The sequence below is a fragment of the Pelodiscus sinensis genome, chromosome 31 (genome assembly GCF_049634645.1).
Source record: "Pelodiscus sinensis isolate JC-2024 chromosome 31, ASM4963464v1, whole genome shotgun sequence".
NCBI classification, from domain to species: domain Eukaryota; kingdom Metazoa; phylum Chordata; order Testudines; family Trionychidae; genus Pelodiscus; species Pelodiscus sinensis.
In genome coordinates, this window is record NC_134741.1 from 2399998 (window position 1) to 2409244 (window position 9247).

A 9247-nucleotide genomic window follows, 5' to 3' on the forward strand; every position below is an offset into this window, starting at 1 on the left:
ATAGTCAACATGGTTTCACGAAGGGCAAGTCTTGCCTGACCAATCTGATTAGCTTCTCCACAACTGGCTCTGTGGATATGGGAAAGTCAGTGCATGTGATCTACCTTGACTTTAGCAAAGCTTTTGATACGATCTCCCACAATATTATTGCCAGCAAGTTAAGGGAATATGGATTGGATAAATGGACTGTAAGATTGATAGAAACCTGGCTAGACTGTTGAGCACAACGGCTATTGATCAATGACTTGATGTCAGGTTGGTGGTTAGTTTCTAGCCGTGCACCCCAAAGAACTGTTCTAGAACTGGTTATGTTCAACATCTTTATTAATGACCTGGATGAGGGAATAGAGTGCACCCTCAGCAAGTTCACAGATGACACTAAGCTAGGGGGAGAGGTAGATACACTGGAGGGCAGGGATAGGGTCCAGAGTAACCTGGACAGATTAGAGGATTGGGCCAAAATAAATCTGATAAAGTTCACCAAGGACAAGTGTAAAGTCCTGCCTTGGGACGGAAGAATCTCAAGCATTGTTACAGACTGGGGACTGAATGGCTAAGTAGCAGTTCTGCAGAAAAGGACCTGGGGATTACAGTGGATGAGAAGCTGGATGTGAGTCAACAGTGTGCCCTTGTAGCCAAGAGGGCTAATGGCATATTAGGGTGCATTAGGGGGAGCATTACCAGCAGACCCAGAGAAGTTATTATTCCCCTTTATTTGGCTCTGGTGAGGCCACATCTTGAATATTGTGTCTGGTTCTGGGCCCCCCACTATAGAAAGGATTGGAGAGGATCTAGCAGAGGGCAGTCAAAATGATTAGGGGGCTGGCGCGCATGACCTATGAGGAGAGACTGAGGGATTTTCTTTTGTTTAGTCTGCAGAAGACTGAGGGGGGATTTGATAGCAGCCTTCAGGATGCGATCTAAGTCCTTTTAATAAGGGCAGGTGTGGGTCTCTGTCCCAGAGCAGGAGTTGTTTTCCCTAGCCCTGGCATATGCCTGCTGGAGCTTCTTTTCCTTCATCTTCACCTGTTCTTGGGTGTGGATGAGTCCTTTTGTGGCCAGGCTGTCGGCCATCTGGCCATAAAACATCCGCATTCCTGCATCTGGTGTGAAGATCCGGGAGGTTGGTCTCATCACCCCAAACCTCAATAAGGTCTAGAACCATCCACAGTGCGGGAAAAATATGTGTGGGGGGGACGGGGTAGGCTAAAGTTGTTGAGGAAAAAAAACCTGACCCTGAGAGTTATTAAGCAATAAATAAATAAAATCCAGTTTACAAGCAATTCACTCCAAAGTCCTCAGGAAAGAAAAGTCTTGTCCTGGAGTCCAGTTTTAGTAGAACCAAAGAGAGAAACTGCCATTTCCGTCTTCTGAGGAGAAGGGAAGAGGATTTTCTTCTATTCAATTCTATCCACATCAGCTCAGGGAGGAGAAAAAAATAACCCTCCGCCAGCTGATTGCTCCCTTTAGCCTGTGTAGCTTCACATTCTTCCACAGCAGCTCCAGCTCTGAGCTTCAAATATCAAGGGGCTGGTGAGGAAATGAGGAGCTCCTATCTTGGGATATCCACTTCCTTGAGAACAAGAGGCTGAATGTTCATTAGTGCTCTGGGGAAAATGAGAATTAATTGTGGCTACATCTACACTGCAGTGTTCTTGCATAAAAACAGGCGGAGTGTCCACACTACAAGTGTGTTTTTGTGCAAGAAACAAATACAGTAAATTGTAAGAACACAGGGCTTTTTGCACAAGAGAAGATATCTTCTGCAAAAAAGTTCTTGCACAAGAAGCCTGCAGTGTAGACATAGCCCCCGTATTAATTGGGTGGGTTGGGAATTTCTGTGCCTTGTTTTCTGATTCCTCAGGCTGGAAACCTGCTTTCTCACTTTCAAATGGTCCATGAGGCTGGAAGGACCAAAAAAAGAGGGAAACTTCCAGCTGGGAATGAAATATGTAAAGTTGGGATTTCTCTATTGCTGGATTTGGTAAGAAGCCAGCAAACTCCTAAGTGATGGTCTGTTTCTTCTCTATCCAGACAGGGTGATCCCCTCCCATAGAGTGCCAGTGCTAGCCAGGGAAGGAAAACACCTAGAGGGAGAAAGCAGAAAGGCTGGGGCTGTGTGGGAGGCAGGACTAGGATTGAAAGAAGAGAAAAAATGCAATCAAGAAGGATGGGGAGCTCTTTCTGTCTGCTTTTGACAATCCCAGAGGGGCAACTCGGTCAGCCTAGGGCCTTTCCCCACCAGACAAAGAGAGGCTGAGTCCAGCAGCTTTCTGCCCCAGGGTGACTGGCTTTTGGGGAGAGCAAGTAGGAAGAGGGAGGGGCCACTGGAAGCCCTTAGCCTCCTGGCTGGCTCTGCCTGTAAAAAGAGAAATAAGCTACCCTGCACCAGGGAATGTGGCATCAATCCCACTGCCTTACACAGGCAAAGCAAGTGCTCTGCCACTTGAGCTAATTCCCATACCTGTGACCAGCTTGCCTGCCTCTCCCCCCCCACACAATGTGTTCCAGAGCCCTTCAGCTGCCCAAGGCTCCTTTCTGAAAGGGCCAAATGGGAGACTGATGCCTGGGCACCAGCTAGCTCAGCTGGGCCAAGTGTGGTGTGTATAGTACCAAGATTACAGGTTCAAGCCCTTTACTGAACAGGTAGGATAGAGTCTGTCTTCTTTTAGTTGCCTGCTATGGACAGGGAAGCAGAAATAAGCAAAAGCCTGAGGACTTTGCAGAAAATAGGCCAGACATCTGGTAGGAGGAGCCTCCACCATGCGTGTAGGGCCAGCCTGTTGGAAGGAGGCTCTGGCCACCTTCTTTCCTCCCCTCTCTCAGCTTCCTCTTTTGCCAGAAGGGTGAAGCTGAAAGGGACTTGAACCCTGGACCCAGCTTGCTTAGCTGCCTTCCCCAGTGGTAGAAGAAGAAACTTTTGAGGGGGCTCTCATCTTGTCCCAATGCACTGACCTGAGGTCCTGAATTCTTGCTGACCCCTGCTATCCATCCAGGTGCCCCTTGTGACGTAGTGGGGGTACTTGCTGGGCTGTGGTGACCTCTGCTGTCTGGAGCAAGACCCATCAGGGAAAACCTTATTATGCAAAGGTACCATACCAGTTGAACCAGCCTACCCCCCCATGGGGAGAAACAAAGGGAGGTGGAATGCTGCCCTGGCTGGGGGCAGGGCTGGGAGAGGTAGAGTTAGTTCCTGTCTGGAAAGCAGGGGAGAAGGAGCTGGGGAGGGGGGCTGGGACTCCCCCATCTCAAGGGGGGGCACTGAGGCCTCTTAGCCCCAGTTCCTGTAACCAGATTACATCTGTGCTATGCTGTATCCTGGAGGAGCAATAAACCACCCTCAATTCCACTGGCTGGTGGAGTCTGTTTGTGCCATTTCGGGGTGCAGGAGATGGGGGACCCCCAATGCGCCATCACACCCCTGTGGTGCAGTCTCTCTGGCACACACTGCTCCTCTCACACTCCAGAACAGAGCAGCCTCCAGAGGTACGGCTGAGCCATAAGTCACTGAGCAAAGGGCTGCAAGAGCTGAGAGTTTGCCTGACATCTCAGGGACCCAGCATGAAGCATCATCCCAGGCATCTCTGACAGGAGAAGGGGATTGATGGGGGATGGGAAGCATGTGGAGAGTGTCTGGGGTTGTGTAGCTTGTTGCCCTGGTTAGGGGTGTGGCAGAAAAACAAAAACAAAAAAACATAGGCCTTGTTATGAGCAGGATTTGAACCTGCATAGGGAAATCCTATTGAATTTCTAGTCCCACCCCCTGCCTAACCACTCAGCCATGAGCACAATCATGAGCAAAAGAAATGTATCTCCTTCTTAATGGAGAGGTAGCTGGATTCACCCTCATCTTCTCCTATCTGCTCTCTGGTGCAGAGGAGCTGCCCCTCCCTGCTGCCCCAATTTTTATCCCTGCACGACACATTGAGCAGGGGCCATTGGTCTTTCTGCCACACCATGTGCCTAGGATGCAGGTCTGAGAAATTTCCCCAAGTAGATACCGACCCTGCCTCACTGACGCTATTCTGCTTGAGACCCCGGAGCCCTCCCTTCAGCTGACTGGTGCCTGGCACATGGGGAATTAGGGGAGGGGAATTGGATCTAGGGGGAGATTTCTAGAGTCCCACAACAGCTGCTGCTAGTGTGCGGATGTGCACATCTGTCTGGGGTTACTGGGCACCCAGCCTGCTTTGGCAAGTCAGCAAAGATGTCCTGTGCCCAGAACCTGATGGCTCCCAGGCTGTATGGGGCAGCAGGCAGGGCTGGCCTTAGGGAAAGCTGTGCCCTGGGTGAACTTGTGTTTTGGGGCCTCTGGCCCCCACAAAATGGTTCACCCTCCTTTCCCTCGGCCCCCTTGGAACCTCCCACCCCCATAACCCATCCTGTTCCCCTCTTGCCATTGTATCCTGCCCCCTAAACTCCTAACCTGTGCCCCCTGCATCCTCACCCCAGCCCTACACTCCCCTCCCACCTACACCCCAATCCCAGCTCTGCACTGCCAGTGAACCTAACACACTGCCCCCTGTCCCTGTCACCCAGCAACCCCCATTTCCAGTAGCCCCGCTCCCAGAGATCTCTTCCACAGCCCCCAGTCCCAGCCCCCTCCCTCCCACAACTGCCCGTCCTCCTACAGCTCCCCTACAACTTCCCAGCCCTCCCCTCCCACCCTGAGCCTGTTCTGCACTGACATTCCCTGCTCTCTGCACAACACGGCACGTAGGTCAATGACTGAGTTACTGGGGAGGCTCCAGCCTGTCAGAGGTGGGCCCAGGCTAGTGGCTGCAGGAAGATGGGAAATCACCCTACAGCCTCTCCTCTCCCCCCTAGGATAGGGCTCCTGCCTCTCCCCGAGTTTCCAGCCTGGCCCTGAGACACCCCCTTTAGTGCTAGGGGATCGGGGGGGGGGGGGGGCAGAGCCTGGCAGCTGCAGGGACCAAACATGCAGGCACCAAAGGCAACAGCAAGAGATGCAAGCTCAGCCCCTCCTATCTAGCCAGGTGGTACGTCCCAGGCCCCGCCTATCCCAGTCCCCCTGCTGCACCAGCCAGACCAGAGACTGAGCTCCAGGGAATGCCAGATCCTCAGACCCCTGGCTTGCAAAGGCAAGAGCCTCTGGCCAGCCAGGATCTCTTATTTTATACAATTCACTTTTTTCTGTTCTCTCTCTCTTTCAGGGGTTGCAGCACTTTCCCTTAACCCAGACTCCTTTTTTCTAAACACTATCAAGAATATTCTTAGCCTACAGTGCTACAAAGCCACCCACAAAATAAATATTCCCAACACTGTTCTATAAAACAAATATCATAATATGATTGGAGGCACTAAGCTCTGTCCTTGTCTTGGGTAGGGATACCAGATGGTTAAAACCAAAAATACCGACCCCCCCCCCCCCCCACAAAAGAAAACACAGGAAAAATTCTGTTGAGAAAAAAAAGTGTGTGTGTGTGGGGGGAGGGGTAGGCCAAAGTTGTTGAGAAAAAAAAACCGACCCTGAGAGTTATTAATAAATTAATTAATTAATTAAATTAAATCCATCTTGGCCCCTTTAAGAAAGGCCTTTGAGGCTTTTTGCTGGCAGCCATATTGTTTTCCTGCTCCAAGCCAGAAGACAGCTCCCCTGCAGAACCAGGTAAGCGGGGTGGGGGGGGGGGGGGGCGACTGCTGAGTGTGTGTAGGATTGCCAGGTGTCTGGTATTTTCACCTCCTGGCAGGAGAAAAAAATTAGAAAATACCAGACATTTTAGGTGTCCCGTGTTTTCTGAATTTTTTACTGGACAGGAAATGAAAATACCGGACTGTCCAAATCAATACCGGACACCTGGCAGGGACTCTATGGCTGAGGGTATCTCATAGCAATTTGTTACACATGTTCACGGGTCAAGGAAGGGCTCCTAAACCTCCCTGATTCTTGGGACACTATGGCTGAGGATACAGATACCTAAAAGCAATTTTCTTTACCAATTCCCTTAGCACCCTCACCCAGTAACGGGGAAGCAAGCACTCTAATCCTTCTTCCTAATCTGGGGAGATTCAACAGCCGGGAGGGTGTAGCCGGGGGGGGTGTACACCTCATTGATAGATCATTTTCCAATACTTTTGAGTGTTTATGATCACTCTTCAATACTTTTCAATGTTTCTGTTTTATTACCCAATAAATAATTGTGGTACCTTCCCCCTTTCACAATTCTCCACCAAAATGTTGTGCTTAAAGAACTGCACAGGATCTTTTTAGGGGGATAAGGAAAAGTGCCACATTTATTGGCAATACATATAGCCAGGGCTTGACAAATGGCCAAATGGCAGTGAAAGCTGCTCGCCAGTGCCGCACTGCGCATGTGCGCACCGTTGCTAAACGAGGTGTGCAGCTGAAATCTACTCACCACAGGTGAGTAGATTCTATAGTTTGTCAAGCCCTGCATATAGCAATCAACAATGTATCATATGAATATGATACAATACACTCATAAACACATACACACTCCTTGTTGTTGCTACCAACTAGTTGCTCCCTTTAACTTCACTGGCCAGGTAAGTTAGAGGGGGGAGGGAGGAGCTGGGCTTCTGCCAATCCAGACTGATGCTCCAATGTTGACAAGATGAGACCCAGGGACCCCTGCAAGACACCCTACACCAAATGGTAAATCGTGATCTACCGGTCGATCTCAGGGGCTCTAAGAGTCGATCTTGAGCCCCCTCTGAACTGCGCGCCTGCGCAGTACATTTACATTTGATTTCTTCATTTGAGGAGCAGCTACTCACCGAGCAACAACACACGTGAGTAGCTGCACGGAATGGTGGGAACTGGGAGGTCAAGAGAGCTGAAATACCCCAGCCAGCTGATTGGGCGGCTTCTCCTCTGTGCCTGCCCACGTGGAGTGTGGGGTACCCTGACTGAGCGCCATGGCTGCCAGGCCACCTGGCCATGGTGCTCAGCCAGGGTGTACCATGCTCCACGTGGGCAGGCACAGAGGAGAAGCTGTGCTGGAGCAAGCTTCCCGGGCTCAGCGCAGGGCAGCCGGGCTGGAGCAAAGAGAAGCGACCGGCTGCCCGGCCAGCTGGCCATGGCGCTCAGCCATGAGCACCATGCTTCACATGGGCTGGTGCAGAGGGGTAGCTGCCTGGCCAGCTGGCTGTGGCATTCAGCCCCGGAAGGCTGCACCTAGCTCTAGCTGTGCTGGAGCAAAAGACGAACAGCTTCCCAAGAATCCTGGCACAGCCTCCTGGGCTGAGTGCTGGGCAGCAGGGCTAGAGCGAAGTGAAGGGGCTGGCTGGCCAGCTGGCCATGGTGCTCAGCTAGGGTGCACCAGCTCCCGGTGGGCTGGTGAAGAGGGGAAGTTGCCTGGCCATGGTGCTCAGCCAGGGATTTCCCTACCCCCCCCATGGGGGTGTATATCCCCCTCAATTTCACCAACACCCCCCAGTTTTGTGAGCTATGATGCCATACAGCCCACCTTCCCCCTCACGGTCTCACTCCTCATCAGCCCTGATACCCCCCCCTTGTAAATTTGAACAATCCCCTTAATTTCAATTCGTGGGAAGGCTACTGTGTTCAACCCAGGTGCACCACACTCCACGTGGGCTGACAGAGGAGAAGCCTCACCATCAGGTGGAGTGGGGCACTGAATGCCACAGCCAACTGGCCAGGCAGCTTCCACTCTGTGCTATATTCTAGGAGCCTCAGTCTCTCCCCAGACACAGACCTGCCCAGCCCTGCCTTCTGGGGAGTTTTCCTCAATGCCTAGTAATGAGAATGGAACCTCTGCTGCTTTTCCTTTCCCAGGCCAGGTGTAGCTGGTCCTATTCAGCCCAGTGACAGTAAAGCCTGGAGAGGCCCTCCTATTGACCTGTGCTGTCTTGAGTGTATCCATCACCGACAGCAGCTCTGATTCTAACTGGATCCAGTGGGGTCCTATGAAAGGCCTGGTGTCCAGTGAAGCTGTCCCTGCTGGGTTCCTCCAGCAGACCACACTGACTAGCATGCACAAATAAATCATGACAATTTTAAATTCAAAATACAAACAGCTGTAAAAACTGTGTTCAGTCTGTCCGTGACAATAATATCACCACACTGTACCAAAACACAAATATCACACATTTGGTAGTTTAGTGCTATCTTGCTTTTTATTTTAGCTCTACCTCCCTGGCTGGCGATAAACACGAATGGCGACCCTAGGCCACCTAAGAAATAAAAAATGTACAACTTCCACATGGAATGGGAAAATGAATTTCTGTTCATAAATATAAAAGATAAGAGTGTATGCTTGATATGTCATCAAAGTTTATCATTAAGTAAAAGGGGCAATTTGGAACGACACCACACAACAGTACATAGTAAATTCAAGGATAGTTTTCCCTTGAACAGCATGCTACGTACAAAGAAAGTTAATGAACTGAAGGCCATTTTGAAAGCTCAACAGTCATTATTTTTTAAACCAGCAGCAAAAGGCAAGGCTTGCACTGAAGAATCATTTTGTATTTGCCATTTGCTGGCAAAACATAAGAAATCATTCACAGATGGCGAAATAATTAAAGAAGCAATAATTGTGGCAGCTGACTCTTTATTCAAAGATTTTAAAAACAAAGAAGAAATAATGACAGCGATCCAGGGCATGTCACTTGGTGCTTCCATGGTAGCAAGAAGAGTGCACCAGCCATGCTTGGCGCAAACACAGGCTTTGTTGCATTTTACAGGAATGATCCTGATTTCCCTTCTTTTGTCAATTATCACTGTATAATCCACCAGCAAGTATTAGCAAGTGAAGTTATGGACTTCTGTCATATAATGAAAGTAGTTGTTAAGATTGTAAACTCAATTTGAGCAAGACCCCTTCAGCACCACCTAGTCAAATCTTTACTCAACGAACTGGATGCTGCCTATGGTGAACTAATCCTCCATGCTGATGTGAGGTGGTTAAGTTGAGGAAAGGTCCTGCAAAGATTTTTAGAGCTGATGCCTGAAATTAACACTTTTCTTCAATCAAGGAATGAAGTGTACAGTGAGCTGTCAGATAGTGCATGGTTGCTAGACTTTGGGTTCCTTACAGATATGACATCAAAACTGAATGAGTTGAACTGTGAACTTTAGGGAAAGGACAGAGACTTAGCACGTATGTTCAGTGCTGTGAATGCATTCAAGTTGAAACTGGGCCTACGGTCCTCCAAATTAGAGAATAAAACACTGCATGACTTCCCAAGTTTGGGGGGAATACTAGAAAAAAATAATGAGAAAGAAAGATGGTTCCACCCA